Below are 20,596 nucleotides of genomic sequence, written 5' to 3'. Positions count from 1 at the left end.
ATATTCAGAAGCTGGAGTCTCTCTATAGACACAGACTGTTTTTCCGTGTGGACATTGGATGGCACAGAAAAATTAGAATGGAATCAATGGAAACGTGAGTCTGTTACGGCCAATCCTGTGATCCGGAGCATCACTAGTGCAGAGAAGAATACTCCATTCTACGTGGAGATTGAGGTAAATATACCCTTAAGAGGTACTACAGTGAAATATCTGTATGAGAGATGTCAGCAGTGGAAATATACTCCACGCAACAGATTCTCACGATTTCCTGAATATATATTCATGTTCGAAAACATTGAGAAACAACCTATTATGGATTTCAATTTTTACCATATTGAGGTTAGAGAGACTTATACTCGTTCTCAGGTGAGTTTCCACAAGGCTCAGCTAAATGACGAGAGCAAAAGGATTTTACATGTGTCTGAATGGAATGACTTTGAACACTTCTGGCGTCCTTTCGCTTCAGGCACTCATCAGTGGGAAGCTCCAGGTTTTCAGGGTTGGGAGAATAATGGAAGGAGTGTAATGAAAATTGTATCGAATGGCTATAGCGGAAGGAAAAAAATCAATGGCATTCGATGGGATAAAAGAAAATTCAAAATAGGTCCAGGTGCTCACAGAATTTGGCAGCTGGAGGAGAGCATGGACATCAAAGTGGCGCAAAAGGGTCACTCTTTTTATATCTATCATTTTGTGGCTAAGTCTAGCTGATATGTTTGTCTACACAAATTTTATTTTTTTACGAGTGAAATCAAATTTCACTTTTTTACGATTGAAATCAATTTTTATGTACAAGTATTATTACTCCCAGTATTATTGCACAAAAGGATTGTTAATAAGAAAGATTTGGTTCAGCGCAATAGTCGGGTGGTATGTGGAAGTCACTGAATTAGTTGGCTTTTGCATCTGAATAATAAGAATCTTTTCACTTGAGTTTTATCAGCAAATGTGCTTATTAATATTATGTGATTTTAATGGTTGTTATATCATTGTTAATCTCTTGGTCATATGTTGGTTATAAACATGGTTTTATGATAGATCTTGGTTATGGCTCTCATCATGTTTTGATTAGTAAATGAATGGCTAATAAATGTATGACCTAATAGATGATAATGCAACTATTATATGAGAGCATCAATGATCTTCAGATAAGTATGAGCTTCTTCATATGTTCATATGTGTATTTATGACCTATACATTACATGTTTATGATGTGTTAGACAAAATATCTCTCATGGTTAGGCCTCGTTAGGTCAATTTCTTGTCTAAATTTTGTATGGAAGGCTTTGTCCTTGTGTCATTTATCATTTTGGGAGTTCCATCAAGTTCTGGGCAACGGTGTAGAGACTAGCCTTGAAAACGTGCCTCAAATCTCACGGTTACAAGCATAGAACTAGGTGAAAAAGACTGCATTTGCTCCCTTGCAAGCTTTTGCATGTGATTGGAGGGTTACAATCAAATTCCAATACTTTTGTGCCAACATCTAGGAGTCCAAGGCACTGAAAAGTAGTTAACTGAAGGTTTGGGCACGGGGTCCTATAGCACTTGAGGAAAGTTAGTGAGGTTTTGGTTTTGTCAATTCCACTTCTTTAAGGTGATCTAGGAGGTTGAGTCATATCATAGTAACTCTTCGTCACATGTTTACCTTGGTAGGCCTATTAACTTGGGTAAATGCGAGAGGAGGGTGTTATAGAGTGGTATTAGAGCATGGTTCAACCCTTAGACTGGATGGGTGGAATGTGGTTGTCATGCATGCATGTAGGTTGTATATGTTCTTGTTATGCATGCATGGTGGTGGTCATTGTTACAGTTGTGTTGATATGTAGAAGTTGTTGTTGAGATGTGCTTGTCATGAATACATGTCGGTTGTATATGCATTTGTTATGCATATCACTGTCTATATGTTGTTGTGCATGCATTGTTATGTTTATGGTTATGTATGCATAGTAGGTTAGATATGCATCATGAGGTCATTATATGTAGTTATGTCATCATGATGTTGTTGATAAGATATGATGATGATGTGTTGGCTAAGATAGAGGAGGAGATGTAGACTATTAAAGGGAGGTTGTAGCACTAGACTTTGGGGTAGGAGAAGATCATCATACATGTGTTATATGTTTGGCATGCATGTATCATTATTAATGGTTTTTATATGCATCTCTATCATTCTATTGTTGTTGTGGTTACATGCATGGTAGATGCTAGTTCATTAGTGCCGTCATACATGTACGCATCAATTAGTCATGAATGGTAGTAACTTGTTGTTATATGCATTGCAGTCATACGCATGATGAGTATGGCCATTGCAGCTAAGATCTCAATGTTATATGTATTGTACTAATCTAGATTGGTCTATGCATATGGTTATGGTTATGATATTTAGGTATTGAGTCGATATAATTGTGATACTGTGTCATAATAATTTGGATTGACTTATGCAGATGTGATAGCCTCCCCTAAGATACATTGAGGTATGTGTTTGATTATGTCATCTATTAGTTTATCTAATAAGATATGTTTACAGGTTGTTTGATTTTTTTATTAATTGCATAATAATATGTGTCTATAAGGTTGTATGAAGAATGATCTCCTTTTAAGATGGTTGTACTAACTCAATATGTGCTGAGACAACTGATATGTACTTGAGTGCAAGTGGGTCACAGTTTTAGTAATATGACTAATGATTGTTAGTTGATTATGGAATGACTGTTAGTCATGGTAAAGGTTGATTTCAAACTAATACACATGATGTTTTGATCTTCGGAACATGTGGCTGACATGTGTGAACAATTGTAGGGCCACATGCTTGGTATTAGCATGACAAGGTAATATTTGATTTGTTTACATAACTAACAGTTGGGGTGATGTGAGAGTACATAATAAGACTCAATTCCAGCAAGGTAAAAGGTAAAAGAAATGAATTGGGTGAGAATTCCATTGGGTATGTTTTGAAACCGCAATTCCAAACAAATGAGTGTTTTTCATGAATACAGGAAGTCTTCTAAACCATGATTTATCTGACATTACGTAGATATGTGCTATGTTCGTGAACATGTACCTGACATGTATAACAATTGGTTTTTAGTTATGTTGGATCTGTCAAGGAATTGGAGTCCGTTGAGAGATGGCATGGATGTGTTTAGTTACAAGGCAACATGTTTGGCACAAAAAGGTAAGATAATTGGTATATTGTCATATTTATTTATACACTAACAACTATGTGTTTATGGTAGTATGATGCGAGGATTGCATGGAAAAAAAGACAGCCATGAAATATTTAACAAGTCTTGGGTTGAGATTTCCCTTGGAATCATCGGGAACCCATGGAGATTGATTCATGGTGTTTGTTGGGAGTTTTGTGCTTTCGGTCTTTTGTGATTTGTTTGCACCTAATTTTCAGTTTTGTTTAGGTATGGTGCATGATCATGCCACTTTGTTTGTGGTGTCGTATTGTTATTGATTTTTCATGGTTCTATTCTTGTTCTTTTCTTGTTCTTTCATTTTATGTTTTGAGGGCCTTGGGAATCGGTTCGGGAAAGAGGAAAGTTAATGGAGCCGAGGGAGAGCTAAATGAAACCAAACAAGGAATGTAAGACGGGTGAATCTCAGTGCATGAGTAAAGGGAAACTGAACGCAAGAGTATGACAATCAGTTGGATTTTTTGGTTCCATTGTTGTAAATGGACGATCGCATGACAACCATGTGAAAGGTAACAAAGAGGTAAGGTAAAAGAATCTTAGGCATCATATTCCTTGGCTATGTTGGGAATTGTTGTTCTCAATATTGTGCATGTTGTGCATAGATAAAGGGAGTTCCCTTAAAATCGATCTTATGATATCTGCAAATTGTACTGTGATCATGATCATGCTAACACACACACACATATGCCATTATCTGACAGGGTCATCAGGGATCATGATTGTTTTACGTTGATGTTTATATGCATATATGTACGTATGTATGTTGTTGTTTGACAGGGTTGTTAGGGATCGTTCTTGTGGAAGGATTGCTTATGTAGGTGAATGGCATGAAGAGGTTCCTAGTCTTATGAGGAATCAAGTGGGAAGAGCATCCCTAACAGATCTATGAGGTCATAATCATGTGGATATGAATTGATATTATGTGATTATAATATGCCTATGTTTGTGTTATGGACAAGTAATGTTGAAGGATACATCAGTTGAATGAAAGCAATGTGATTTGCGGCATGTTGGAACAAACATGGATAATGGAAAGATGCTAGAGGTAAGGTTGCTTGGTAGAGTTAATGTGTGGTTTTTGGATGTAACACCCCCTCCTCCCAGGTCTACCCAAGTAACTGGTCAACCGAGGTAAACATGCGATGATAAAGGCCACTATTAGGGATTCAACCTCCTTGGTGACCTTAAGGAAATGGAATCAATGGAATACATCAACCAAACCAATCCACATCAGCAACAACACCCTCAGGAGACATGTCAGCCACTCAGACATCCTCTCCCTGAGTCCCACTATTGTTTTAAGCCTTTTAACCCGCAGTCGCTCTCATGCTATAGGCATGACAGTGTCCAGAAACCCAAAGTCACTCTCAGAGACTTGTATGCTAGCATCCATGGACTCTTCTCAACAGACATGCCAAAAAAAGGAGTTTAGATTTTTTTTTAATATTCTAAATCTAAAAATATGGAATTTTTTCTTAATCTCTTTTATATACTAGACATACCTATCTAGTTCTCTTATATACTATTTTTGGTGTACATGCTTTTATTTATAGAATTAAATCTAGATAGAGAACAAAAATAGGTATGCCTTTTTCCTGGCATCCTCTAGATCCCAAGTTGTTTCATCTGCTCTAAAGTGCTTCTATTGCACCTTGACCTGTGTGACGACTCAAGTCCATAGCATGGTCTTCCCCCTGTCGAGTATGCATTGAGGTTCTCGCTAGAATTCTCCCTCAATTTCCACTTGTATAAAATCCCAATCATTAACATGATTAGCACCATGTATATATATTTTAAGAAATGATATATGAAACACATCATGTGAATTCACTTTGGGAGGCAAGGCAAGTTTGTATGCTACTGGCCCCACTCTCACCAAGATCTGGAAGGGTCTACAATATCTTGGTGATAACTTGAAACACAATCCCACTTTTAAGGAAGTTCTCTTTCGCTTGATTCATAGATATACATGCTCTCCCACTTGAAATTTCTTATGAGTTATTTCATTGTTATGTGTAAAATTCACTTATGCGGACAAAAATGAACTCCCTAAATCTAGTGGCCTAATCTAGAACAACAGAGAGAAAAATTATCTATCTTTTCCTTAGAGAGATTAGAATACAGAAAATAGACCTACCTGGAATCTATAGTAATTCCTTGTTTATAAGCTCCAACTCTAGGTTCCACGTGTTATAAATGGAACCTGCAACAACGACTAAAACAAAAAAGAGAACATTAATATCCACATAGCATAAGATAATGTCTCTAATCAAAGAGTCAGAATGGAATTGAAATACATAAGAATCAATATCACACAAGTATAGGAAAACGAAGTTCTTTTTGTATTAATAAATAAAGGAGAGATTTACAACCATTGTCTAGATGTTGACTTTGTAGATGTCTCTCAATTGTCTTGTCCTTCCTTGCCACAAAGCAAACCTTCACATTCAACCCTAATTCATAAATGGATGATGATTCCTTAAGCTCAAGGAAACAACATGAGGGAACTAATAATCTCCGAAAGCCAACCCAAACTCTATGGGAGGCAATAAATTTATAGGTTGAAAGTGGTAGTTTAGGATTTACCAATATAGGATATAGATCCACATATGGAGGATAAGCTCAAAAGCTAATAGATAATACCTCTAGAGAAGGAATTTGAGATAACTATCCATAGTAAATGGTTAAAACCACCATAGAAGCTTCTAGAAGGAGAAGATTCAAAAATATTTTTTAATTTTCCTGAAATTCTAGAATCATCTCACTTGTAAAGTAAAGCAACCTGCACTGGTCAATGTAGGTGCTTACTTATGCAACTTGCAAACATTGTAGGTGGATAGGCGTGCACAATGCGTCGGGGCTAAAAATACTACTTTTGAGCTGATTGACCCTCAAACTCATACTTTTTGGAGAGGTGATGCTTAGGTATTTGCAAAGGGATAATGACAAAGTGTTCAAGCGCGTTGATTGATCTGGTTTTCAAGCCTTTTGAGAAGATGTGAAAAAATGACCTGTAATAGATTTCCCCCTAAAGAACAAAGTCAGGAGTGGTTGAGAATTAAAGTGCTTTACCTTGTGACAAGTCTGGATCAAGAACAAATTGGTTGAGATCATTATTTGTTACAATACATATTATCATCATGATATTATTGCTGAGGGAGGCATACCCGTGTTCAACATATAAGTAAATATTACATGTACAATAATCAAGAAGTCTCGTCCACTAATGGAAAATCATGGACCCATGCTTGGATGAATCTCTGAGTGATCATAACCATCACACTTTGTAATCTTGTATGAATCCTAAAAAATCAGCCCGGATAGATGGAACTAGATCTGGGGTCTTCTACCTCATCACTAGATAGTACAAGTCTAACAATGTGAATAAATGAGTTGGATTTGAACATGGTAGACACCATCCGATTACCGGCCAATAATGCAATCCATTAACAAATGAAAGAGAAACCACTAATAATGATAATGGATCTCAAGGTACTAAAGTACAACCTATGTGGTGTGAATGAATGAGCTAAAGTCGAACACCACACAAAATCTTCTGGTCGAAGGCCAATGATGAAGACTTTTCATCGGGAGCAAGGAAACTTTCCATTAATGTATGAAAACTCCACCAAAAGGGGTTTCTAATTTAACTTCCCGAATAATGAATTAATGTCGATAGGAAGCGATCCATCGCAGGAGGGCCTTTATGTATCCCTCATCAATGACACGAAATGGGTATCAAGATTTGAGACAGAATGATGTTGATGCAAAGCTAGTTTAGGAATGGTAGACATGAATGAAGGCTTAAGAGCATTGTAGTAGATGTCAACTGAAGGACTTCTCTTGAATATATCGATGAAACATTATGGAGTTGGTGGCACTGACTCAAAACGATTGCGGAGGCTTTTGATATGGTGTGATTAGCCAAAGAGGAAAGCCAATTTCCCAACCCAATGTAGAAATTCCTTGTAGATTCAAACTGCTAATTGAGATTTACTAAAACAATATGCATGAATCTACTATATTCATCAGTGAAAACAATTAAATGATCGTGAAATCACGGAGCATACAAGAGAAAGGATTCAATCAACACATTACACAATGATTTCCTAGGGAAAGCCACACCTAAAAAGCCTTGTATCTGTATATTGAATTAGTCAGAAAATATGAGAAGATTAAAATACTTTTCTCAAGCCCGAGCAACCTCTGCCCTATCTCTATCTGTCTCACAGCTTCCTCGACAAGCCTAGGCCAATACTTAACCAATTTCTCACTTTCCCAAGTCTCATGTTTAATACTTAAGACTTTAAAAGCCTTAAGTATGAGTTTTGGTCTCAGAGGCTATTTAGATATTTTATATTTTTATGAAGATAAATCAAATGGTATTAAAACTAAAAATGTTTTATTATTAAAAATATATTATGTTATTATATATATATATATAAAGGGTCCCCATTTTTATATGATAAAATTTCATAGGAAAATTATAAAATGTTAAAATGGACAACACTATGGTAGTAGAACATTCATGAGTGTGTTCCTCCACAACATTCTGCAACATGAGGTGCATCTTTTGCTTTTCTTCCTCAGCAGCTTCAAGTAGTCTTTTGAGCTCCATGTTCTCTTGTTGGAGAAATGCAATAATATCCTCCGAATCTTGGAGACTATCATGCTTTGAACTCATGCCCATGCTTATTGAAGCCTCAGGTACAACAGGAGGTGAAACTTGTGGTGGATATTGTGGCAATTGTGCCCTCCTTCTCCTTGCTCCAATTTGAGAACCTGCACCCACAAGCTTGCCTTCTCCTCTCTTAAGCTTCAACCTTGTAAGCATTTAAACACTTGCAAAATAATGAAATCCTCCTTGCACAAGTAAACCAATATCTCTAATACCAAACTTGATCTAAATGGGAAAGTTAAATTTGTTGTCCTTAAATCCAATTCAGAATATAAACAAAGTGCTTGAAGGTTTATGAGATAAATTGCAAGTTAACCATGAGTTTTTATTTGTTTTTATGTGAATTTCATGAGAAAATTAGCATAAATAAAACACTAAGCAACAACATGTAACAAATATAAACATCACCATAAAAAATAACACATCATCACATGATAAATGATTTCACCTCTTCTAGGCTACGTCTCCTGGTCCAGCTTCCAATGGCTTGGGCCTCTTTCATTCTGCTCAAATTTGAGAATATGTGTATTTACAATGCTCCAATGGCTCTAAAACTTATTCCAATGGCTTCAGAAAACCCAAAATTGGCTTTCTATCCTCTTCCTCCTGCTGAAAAGACAAAAATATCCACCAGTTATGAGTTCCCCTAGCTTCACTGCTATTCGCTCTACAAATTCCCCAAAATTCGGCACTAGTCCTACAATTTCGCCCCAAATTGTGTTAACCAAGCGCCATTTTGGCAGATTTCTGGCGCATTTAGTGGGCGTGCTAATTTTGCCACTAAGGCCTTAATGCCGAAAATTGTGGCCACATGGGGGGCCACGTGCCCAGAGGCTAGGACTAATCATCTGCCCCCCCCAGTTGGGCCCCCAATCCTCTGCACCCTGGTCACATTGCCGCCACACCTCCTAGGGCTGGCCCCCATGGCTGGCCCCTCTCCACCTGGCCCTCAGTCGTAGTAGTGGTCACATGACAATTTTTAATGGGGGGGTCAGGGCTAAGCCTTGGTCCCTTCCCCCAACCACTCTGCCAATCAAATTCAAATAGGCGTTAAGTTCTTATAGTGTTAAGAACTAAATGAATGGCATGTTGGTAAAGCCTTGTGTTGGAAACTTTGGAGTTCGCGAGTTCGACCACGCCCATTGTTTCTCAAACCTCAACACAATTTTGGTGGCCCTCGGGCTGCCACGTAGTAGCCCCTGGCCGTGCCATGTGGCTGCATGTGATTGGTCACCCAAAACCCAATAAAAATGTGCCATATCACACCAATAAATGGATGCCACCTGTCACCATGTGATTTGACAGAGGAGCCCAGTCATACAGATAGTCACCCTACCATGTAGGCATCCCAGTCAGCCTGCCACGTCAGCAGTACAGACTGCTCACTGTGCAATGCTGCATTTTTTCACCAAATTCGTCTATTTTGGAAACGAATAGAACATGTTTTAAGGATCATATGGAGTCTGTTTTACGCGAAACGAGTTGCACCAAATTCAGGACGATGAGCACTACGCATTCATTCAGGTTCCACACCAATCCGACAACTTTGAAAATTGAGCAAATTTTTGAGCACATGATCAGTCCATGAGTTTTTTTCAAGGTATTGAATCCATTTATGCATTCAAAAAAACATAATTTAAATAACTACCAAAAATTGATATAAGATGTAAAATATTTTAAAGACCCTCTAAATTTTAATGTAAGAAAATTTTTAATTAAAAATTGATTATTATTAATTTAATATTTTTTAATTATATTTATTATTAAAAAAAATGGGAAAGCAGCTCTTATAAGGGTTCGGGGTGGGGATCTAATGTAAGATCTTAAGCAGAATGCCCAAGAAAAGTTGGGAATTTTGACGAAGCTACAAAAAATGATTTTTGTATGGAAATAGTTGCAAGATATCATATAGTTGCAAGAATATGGCACCAAACAAGACCCATCCATCATCAGAAACTTGAGGTTGTGTGGAGGATGTCCTAGATTTAAAAACTCCAAGGGACTGGTTTCATTTAAGGATGCAGTAGAAAGAAAGGCTTAGACACAAAATAAATATGATTAGACCCTATCGTGGAACAAATGAATCAGGTATCGGCTATGGCAGTTAACCTTCCTGAGGTTAATGCACTTAACATCGATTTCCAATCCCAAGATGTTATATGCAAATTCAACAGATTCTAGCCCAAATCATAGGATCTACATCAGTGGGTTTTCCCCACCTAGATAGAAAATATTATATTCATTTATGCTCCAAGGTTTTTTTGTTGTAAAATTTGATACATTGAAGGATATGGATTTTGCCTTAAAAGAGGTCCATGGTTTTGGGGTAGCGCAAACTTCTTTATGACCTCATGGTTATCAGTTTTTGATGCCAATACCATTGTGGTTTCCAAAATGTTGGTTTGGGTTAGATTACATAATCTCCCCCTTCATTTTAGACATCACAAAGTATTAGAAGCAATTGGAAATACATTGGGATTGTTTATAAAGTTGGATCCAAATAGAACCACAAAATGAATTTTTACTTTTTTCAGGATCTTTGTAGAAGTAGACCTTAGTAAAGTTTTACCTGATTGCATCCTTCTGATTCATAATAGCTTTCAATGGATCCAATATGGCATTTAGATGGCATATTTGTCTTCAAACGGGACATTTATAAAATATGTGTCCTCAAGTAAAGATAGAGCCAAAAAAAAGCAGGCCTAAAATCCAAAGGGATAGTAGTTCTCATAACAACATCTCTCTAAAGTAGAGGATGAAGAAAATATGGAGAACTATACAAGTATTGTTGATTAAATACCACAAGAAATATTAGTGGAAGGAGAAGTTGAGCAGGCAGGAACAATGGTTCAAAGCTCGAAAAGTATTAAAGCAAAAAAAACTATGGTTCCAATGCAGTAGAATGAAAAAATATCCCTTGAAAAGGAGACGGACAACATTAAGAGATTTTATGCAGCTGAGAGTTCGCATTCAGATAAAGAATTCATTGTGAATGTGGAAGAGAATTAATTGACTATTGTAATTACAACTCCCAATCATAGAGGTTGGCGAAAAGTGGAGAAAAAAAAAAGCACAAAAAAGTTCTAAATACCTTCACACTTAGCTCCCAAATGTGATTTTTTATTTATATTTCTCTTTTATAGTTTTTTTCCTCGAGCTCGAGTCATTGCCTAATCTGTTTAAATGTTTTATAGCATTTGCAAAAATATAATGGTATTCTTTAAATAAAATTATGAATTTTCTTTAGAAATATATATATACTTAAACATTGAGAAACAACCCATTATGGATTTCAATTTTTACCTTATTGAAGTTAGAGAGACTTATTACTCCAAAATACAACTAGGCCGTTTCTTTTTCAACAGAAGCTTAATTTTTTTAATCGAAGGGTGTTGGACAAAGCAACGAGATACTCGGTGATATGCTCACCTGGCTTCCCGGCATCGAACTAGAGAGCTGAGTTGGATTTCACTCAATTGATTGTTATATAAATTTATTTTGCGAAACTTTGAATGGCCAAGTATACATATTGGTTTCCTATGACAATTGTTTGGGTCGAAATTATTTATTTATAATTTGATTTTCTTAATGTAGTGCCGTCTATCATTCAAAGAATCAACCTGAGATTTTGTTTTAACTCCTCCTCACTTGTGCACTTTGGGTTGTGTAATATATATTGCACAAAAGCATTGTCAATAAGAAGAGGGTTGTGTAATATATATTGCACAAAAGCATTGTCAATAAGAAGATGGGTTAAACGTGTGCATTTTCTAGTGAGATGGGTGTTCTTTTCCCCCAAAAATTAATATAATTTATACTTACATATTTTATATATAATTATAATAAATATTTAAATTTTCTGTTCTTTTCCCCCAAAAATTAATATAATTTATACTTACATATTTTATATATAATTAAAATAAATATTTAAATTTTCTGTTTTATGTTTTATATATTTGGTTCTGTTTTATATCTTCGTGAAATTAAAGTTATTACCATCCTAATTAACTCTATATATATGTTTGAAAAATAAAATATATATATATAATAATACAAATATGGTATCACATTTAAAGGTTAAAATATATTTTAAATTAAAAAATTGGGGATTTAGATTTTTTTTTGGATATTATAAAGTTAAAAATATGGAATTCTAATCCTTTTTATATATAAAATACGTTTATCTAATTCTCTTATATATTGTTTTTGGTGTACAAGCTCTCATTTCATCACATCTTGACTATATAAACTTATAAATGGTTTTGACCATTTATTTCTCCATGATTTGCTCTATGTATCATTTAGCCCTTTTCTCCTTCATGATTGCTTCTCTTTATTATACAACTTGAGTGGGTCTAATGGTTAAGAGCATGTGTTTACTCCTCAGAGGTCACAGGTTCAAAACTAGAGGGGGGTAGAGTATGTATGCCTTCGTATACTTAGCAGTCAAACAAGGGGGTCTCATACACCAATTTGGTGTCTGGCTTTGTCGTGACCTTAAAATTGGATAATTTATTCTTTGACCCTTTCCTCCTCCATGATTGCCTATATGGGATAATTTATTTTTTCACATACATCATTTTGGCAAGTACATGTAGGAGATTATAATTATATACATCAATTCCACTGTCTTAATTAATAGCACAATGGAAATATCCTTGAAAATATCCTAGGCTTTAAAGCCTCACATGAGAGTGATCACTCTTTTGTATGCCTCATGGCTCCATACCTTTGTAATATCATCAAAGTTCCTATCATATCTTATGTCCATAGCTATGTAATGAACATAACTAATATAAAATACGTATAAATATATAATAATTAAATATAAATAAATAAACTTCCCAAAAGGCAACCTCCTTGAACTCATAATGCACACATTCTATAGGGGTAAGAGAAACACATAAATACCAAGGTTTCATATTCCATGTTTCACATATCTAACTTGTAAGGTTTTTAGCTTTTTCATTGTCAGTATATCAATCATCATGCTTCCAAGGTTTCATGTTGCGAAATGTTACCAAACATGGATTTTGAGATTACATATAGCTTCATAGAAGGATATACTTCCAAATTAGCCCATAGTCATTACTACAAAAAAAAAACACCATTAGGGTCGGTTTAGGCTTGCGATGGTCTTGCCAAAACTGTTTGTAAAAGTTTTTTTGGAGATTTAGGGCCATTTTTTGAACCTCTTCCCCCACAAAAGTCATGAAAATTGAAACTATTTTTGGGGGGTGGGAGGATTTAGATGACTACACCTAAATATATTTTTCATGGTGGTCCTTTGAAAATCCCCCAAAAATTCATGAAAATTGAATTTTAGGGGGGGCGGGGGTGGGGTGTGGGGTTCTTAAATGATTACACTCAATAAATTTTTCATGGCAGTTTTTTGACACCCCCCCACCAAAAAAAGAGAGTCATGAGAATTTAACTGTTATAGGCAATTTTTGAAACCCCCTAAAAAAAGGTCATGAGAATTTAACTTTTGGAGGTGGTTTTTAAAACCCTCCCCCTAAAAGTCATGAGAATTAAACATTTGTATGTAGTCATTTAACAAGCACCTCTAAAAGTTCAATCCTCGTGACTTTTTTTTGAGGGGGAGGTTATCCATAACGACCTCTAAAAGTTCAATTATCATGACTTTTAAGGGGGGCGGAACCCCCCTTAAAAGTCACAAGAATGTAACTTTTGGAGGCAATTTTTTAACTCCCCCCCCCCCCCCCCCCGACAAAAAAATAAAATAAAAAAGTCATGAGAACTGAACATTTGGAGACTGTCAATTATATAACTATCTCTAAAAGTTTAATTCTCATGACTTTTGGGGCAGGGCGAGTGAGGGGGTAGGGTTCGTTGTCCATAACTACCTCCAAAAGTTCAATTATCAGCGATTTGAGGGGGGGGGGGTGTTTGACAATCCCCCTTAAAATTCACGACAATGTAACTTTTGGAGGTGGTTTTGGACAACCCCTTTCCCAAAGTCACAAGAATTGAACTTTTAGAGGTGGTTGTTAAATTACCAACTTCAAATATTCAATTCTCATGACTTTTAGGGAAGGGGGACCTTTTGGTGTATTGAATGGGGCAAGGGGACATAAGGGTAGCATGGATGGGTAGAAGTGAGAGGTCCAAGCATGCTTTACGAAGATCTATAATCCAAGCAAGGAGGGGCTCGGTGGATTCTTGATGCAGGAAGGTCAAGTGGTATGCTATGAGTCCCAAAAGCCAAATGAACATGGGAAAAAATACATAACTCATGATCTAGAGTTGGTCATCATCATTCATGCATTGAAGATGTGGAGGCACTGTCTTCTTGGAATAAAATTCATCCTTATGAACGATCATGGAGGAATGAAGTATTATTTGAGCAACCCAAGTTAAATCAAGGCAAGCAAGATGGCCAGCCATGCTCATCGAGTTTGATTTTGAAAACAAATATATAAAGGGAAAAGAAAACAAAGTGGTCGATGTACTTAGCAAAAGGATCCCACTGAATCACCTAGCAACCATAAGATTTTATGAAGTGGACCTGGTGGAAAGGGTCAAAAATGCACAATGACATGATGAAAAATACCAACAATTAAGGGAAAAGTTACAACAAGTTAGTGAGGATGAAGAGTATCATCTCACTGGTGATGGTCTAATTAGATTAAAGAATAGAATCAATGTGCCAATTAGTGAGGAATTGAAGGGTTCATCATGAGAGAGTTTCATGATAATCCATATTCAAACCATCGCTGATATCAAAAGACGCTCACAACCATTAAAAAGTTTTATTTTTGGCCGAATTTGAAGAAAGAAGTAGTTGATTTTGTTGCTAAATGTATAGAATGTCAGCAAGTAAACGTTGAGTGAAAACATCCAACAGGTTTTTTGTGGCCCATTCCCATTTCGGAATGGAAGTGGGAAGTGATCTCCATGGATTTCATTACCAATTTACCAAAAACCTATAGATAAGATGATGCAATTATGGTGGTGATTGACAAGTTGAGTAAGGTGGCACATTTTATGGCAGATACATCCACCAACTTGGCTAGTGAGGTGGCTCAAGTTCTCATAAAATAAATTGTGAGGTTGCATGGAGTTCCCAAGAAGCTCATCTCAGATAGGGATGCTAAGGTCACTTCCAAGTTTTGGAAGGAGCTATTTGCAGGATTCAGGACTATCGAATTGGCCTTTAGTACTACTTATCATCCACAAACAGATGGATAGACAGAAAGGGTGAACCGAATCCTCGATGACATGTTGAGGATGTATGTAATGCACTAGAAAAAGAAGTGATAAGAGTATCTTCCACTTGTAGAATTCTCATATAACAACTACCAAGAGTCCTTGAAAATGAGCCCATTTGAGGCATTGTATGAGAGGAATTGCAATACTCCTATCAATTGGAACAATCCAGTGAATAAGGTCATTATTGGACATGACATGCTCAAGGAAATGGACTAGCAAATGCAAGTTATAAGGCATAATTTAAAGGTGGCACAAGACATGAAGAAAATTTATGCCATCCAAGATAGGATACATAAAGAGTTAAGTTGGCGAACATGTTTATTTGCGGATCAAACCCAAGAAAAGTTCCTTAAGGATTGGCTCATGTGCCAAGTTGGAACCATGGTATTGTGGGCCCTTTAAGATCCTTAAAAGGATTGGACTAGTGGCTTATTATATAGCCTTACCTCTATCAGTAAAAAATGATGTTTTCCATGTTTCTTTGCCTAAGAGATATGTACAAGATTCTAATCATGTGATTGATTGGTCTATGCTACAAGTGGAACCAGAGGGGGGGTTCCATCCAGAGCCACTATGCATCTTGGATCGAAGGAGCACCATGCTCCAAAATCGAGCAATAGAGCAAGTCAAAGTGCAGTGGAAGCACTTTGGACCCGAGGAAGCCACTTGGGAAATGGTTGACTTGATGAGGGAAGCATATCCTTTTTTGTTTGTTAGTTAAAGAAAATGTATATATGTGTAAATATTGTATATAGTTGTACATATAAAGCTCCATAAGCAGTATGTAATTACTTAGTCATGTATTTTGTTACATATTGGTAAGGAACCCCAAGGACGGTGTTCCCCCAAGGGGAGGGGTTTGTGACTACCCCAATTAGTTAACCTCATTTTGCAATGTAAATATTTTCATAAATGAATTATGGGTTGAGTATGGGACACAGATTCCATAGACTGGGTGGTTGCTTGCTTGGGATGTTCAATTTATTTGTTGCAGGAAAACTAGAGTGTTTTGTAAAAATAAATGAATTGATTTATCAAAATCAATGAACTGATTTATCAAAATCAATGAACTTATTTGTCAAAATCAATGAACTACAAGAAGGTACACCAAAACCATACTCTCTTGGAAGTTTTGACAAGCAAGAAGGACACAACAACAAAGCAAGTTAACCTATGTTGTTAAGGAGACCACGCCAGAGCATGCAAAAAGGAAATGTGGCATTGAACCCCATTAACCAATCGATGAAAAATGGATACATGGATCACTTTCCATTGGTTGGTAAGATCTGTTGGCAGTTTCATTTGTTAGAGGTTCTACAGATGAGAAGACAACTCAAATAGGCAGATAAGAAAAGAACCATCATGGTCGAGAATGGAGGGAGGATAGGGAGCAATAAGTCGATCAAAGAAGAGAGAGAGAGAGATCATGCACCCAGGAGTGGGGCAAACTAGAAGAACATTTGAGCGAAAAGAAGAAGGGGGGTGCACACACAGAACGTCAGGGGATGAAGGAAGAAGGCAGAGAAAATAATTGTGTAGTAACACATGTAGGGAGATACTTCTAGATGGTTCCATGGATCCCAAAGGAGTTTTCTTATTTTTTGGTTGAGAAATAGAGGGATGGAGGAGCTTCTCAAAGTGAGGGTAAACCTTGGGACACCAAGGGGGCTGAAGGGTGGAGATGGGTTTTCTATAGAATTCCTTGATAGCCTAGGTATAGGTTTAGCTCTTAGATTCCTAGTAGGAATTTCAGGAGTCTCATTTGCTTGTTTGATTGGTTAGCAGTGGACTTTGGATTCCCTTAGTGAGTGGAACCACTATTTTTCAGGGTGGAGGTGAAGCCTCTAGATTCCCTAGAGTTTTCTGGTTGTTGAACAACTAATGAGTGGAAGTAGCATACCTCTTGATTCCTTGTGGAATTTCTTGATTACTATGAGGTTGGTGGGTGGAGGTGGGAGAGCCTTTGGAGTCCCTACTTCAACCAGAAGTTAGTACATAATCCCTTGAGCAATCTATCTCAGTCTCTGGACTCTGGCTTAGGGGTGATAGCTACAAGTGAGGACTGGCTACAACTATCTATGGTTGGGTGGAGAGTCATAGTCCCTGACTTAGTTTCCCTAAAAGCACACAAGAAAAGTACTCTTATGTATCCTTTACATGATAATGTATGTATGTTTCATTTCTGGTTGAAATGGTGTTGATATGCACAAGGAAAATGCATGATTTCATGGTTACTTTTATGAAATTAACCGATGGACAATGAAAAATATACAAGGCATTGGAATAACCCATAAGAGGCTTGATTTGATTACATATATATTTAGAAGAGTACTTCTTCTTAATACAATATGATGTTTACATTGATAATATTATGTATTGGCATGGTTGATGTTACAATGTGAGAATGTCGAGGATTTCCTACTCCCTTATTCTCATTAACCTGTGATTTACATGAGAGGCATTTGTATCTTGATATAATGTGTGCCCTAATGATGGGTATACACATTCATTAGAAGCAAGACTTGGTTTAGAGTATATATGAGCTCTCATGAGTAGGGCGTAGCCTTACATTCTTAGCAGAATGCAATGTTGTTCTATTTGCATTTATGTTGAACCTCCTTAGACTTGACACCATCATTTGTAAAATATATCAATACTGACATTATGTGGGAACTTCTTATTGGAATAGATAGTGATAGCCATGGTGTTCTAGGGAATGTTACTTAGTTCAGAGGAATAAACCTTTGGCCCTTGCTAATAGCCAGATGTTCGGGAATTCCTCGACAAGTTCCATAGTGTTGTTGGGCAGGTTGTTGCAAGCCTTAGGGTGCACCTTTGTGTGCATATATTAGAGGAGTACTTATCTCCTTCTATCCTTCTCGGTACTTTTTGAAAACCATGAATCCCAAAAGGAGAAACATGTGGTAAGCTTAGGAGCGATAGCACTAGAGGCTGAATTAGCAAGCTCTAATGGTCATGGCAGAACATCGGCGAAAGTGTTCTACTGGAAAAAGTCTAAATGTTTGTAGAACCATTACAAATATGCCAAGATGGGGCTCCTTGGTGAATGGAACATAGTGCGGGAAGGGAGAGAACCCTTGTGAAAAACCACTGGATTCAAGATTGAGAATGTTGGTCATGATCGTATAAAGCCTCCTTAGTTCAGGCCATCGCGAAGTTCTGATGTGAGCGACATGGTTGGGACCTTAGGCATATACTTAATCTTATAGCCCCAATTGCCTAACCTTATCTACATGACCTGACAAGAAGCCTCAACGTGGAAGAGGTAGGATTAAGGGTCTGATTTTGTGTAGGAATTTACAGGGTAAGTTCCTCAGATAGAACACCAAAGGACACCGCTCAAAAATAGTCTCATATCAATACACCAATGTTCTTGATGTCATTAAAACCCTCAAAGAGGGAAACATTCCACAGTCTAAGCCAACGCGACCACTTCAAGCAATCTATTAATCTAAAAGAAATAAAATTTACATAAGCTTCTCTCATGAACGGTCACCTGAAAAATGACCCTCCATGCTCTTTAAATAGAGATCATGGACCAATCGGGTTTAAGCCATGGATCAAGTGTCGGTAATACCGAGGAGAGAATGAATCGTCGGAACACATCATTGTTATCGGGAAATCTAGTGTCCACTCAAGCTGCTAGTCCCACTAAGACTGGTAGCTATCTTAGAAACAAACAAACTAAAACTACTTTCATTTTCCTTTATGAGGAGTAGATAAGAGGGGAATGAAGGACACCAACCTCAGTCTTGTGCTTGGTTCCTTGCTCAGTTCCTCTCCCTTCTGACAGATCCTTACCGCTTCTCCTTCGTCTACCCAGCTTCAAAGAGCACCTGTGGAATCAAAGCAGCATAATACTATCGAAGAACAGAGATCTACAATCATAAACAATATAGGACCAGATATATATTGACCACACAAATGCATATATCATAAAACATACAAGAATGTGGAGGAAAACTTGAATAGCTTTATTAATATCAAGAATAGCAAAGAGGATTACAACCAATTGTTCTGACCCAGCATCATCCTCCAGCATGAAAGCCCTTCTTTCACCTCATGAAAAGCTTAGATCACCAAACACTATGGTATTACACCAAGAAACCAACAACACTTCCTTACAAGATACAAAATTCTAGCCTCTGGATCTCTGGGATGAGGGATCCATATATAGATGATTGCAGGGGGTGAGTCAGCTTCTGGGATTTTGATTAGTGTCCTCTCTTTGATATTTCTTGATTCCACTTGGAGATTGATGATCTCTTACTCATCCCTGGGCGAATTCAGAGAGGCAAGTGTCACAGGAGAAGTTTCTAGAAGATTCCATGACGATCCACCTTGCAAACTGTCTCTGCCATTTGTCTACTCTCGTCCATCGCACCCTACAGAAGGGATTTTTAGTATGCATCGCACCCTTTTTCACTGAGCAGGTGGGATGCATCGCACCCTCTGCACTGGGCAGTCTGTATGGTCCAGCTTTGACCAGTTCTGAGCAGTTTTCTGTGGAGAACTTCTGGGAGATGATGTAATCAGCTGACCTTGTGTATGAAACAACACTTTTAGGGACTTAGGAGCCCTTGGTTTATGGACATGTATGATTGGGGTTGCAGTGCCCAAACATTTCTATAATAGTTGCCCCCTAAAGCATGAGGTCGTTAATCTTTTGATGTCAGGTGAAATGCTTTATCATGAGGATCCGAAGTTTTTTCAAGTTGGAAGGCGACCTGTAATAAGATACAATACAATACATTGTCTTCATAATATTTTTCATGATCTAGTTGAGGCGGGCATTCCCATGCTTAGTTTTATAAATTCATTTTCATGTACATGAGACGGACAACCGTCTGTGTGGCAGACTGATGATTCTGATAGAGTCATCATCCTTTGATTCGGATGATCATCTGTGCAGCAACAATGTACATTTGATGTCTTTATTTTCCTGAATATATCGCAGCCCGGATGGATGAAACTAGATCCGGGGTCTTCAAACTCATCCAATATTCACTCGGAGTACAGGTCAATCCATGTGAAAGATGTTCTAGAGTTGAACATGGAAAGACATCGCCTGATTACCAACCAATGATGTAAGCTATTAACAGGTGCGAGAGGAATCACCGATAATTATGATGACCCTCAAGGTACTACAGTACAATTCACATGGTGTGAAAAGGGACTTGGTGTCGAACACCACGCAAAATCTTTCAGTCGAAGGCCATTGATGTAAACCTGTCGCCGGAAGTGAGAAACTTGCCACTGAGGCATGTAAGCTTCAAAGTACTGAAAGGGTTGTTCCTAAGTCGACTTCTTGGATAATGAGCTTATGTCGACAAGAAGTGACCCATCGTAGGAAGGCCTTAATGAATCCCACATCTACGACACGGAACAGAGTACATGATTTTTGGAGGTGAAAACGATCTGATGATACAGGGTTCAGGGTGGCGGTCATGAAAGAATGGAG

Source organism: Pinus tabuliformis, chromosome X (genome assembly GCF_031772625.1).
Source record: "Pinus tabuliformis cultivar Carrire ecotype Pingquan chromosome X, CPIR1, whole genome shotgun sequence".
Lineage (NCBI taxonomy): Eukaryota > Viridiplantae > Streptophyta > Pinopsida > Pinales > Pinaceae > Pinus > Pinus tabuliformis.
The sequence above is the reverse complement of the archived record's forward strand: the minus strand, read 5'-3'. Positions refer to the sequence as shown.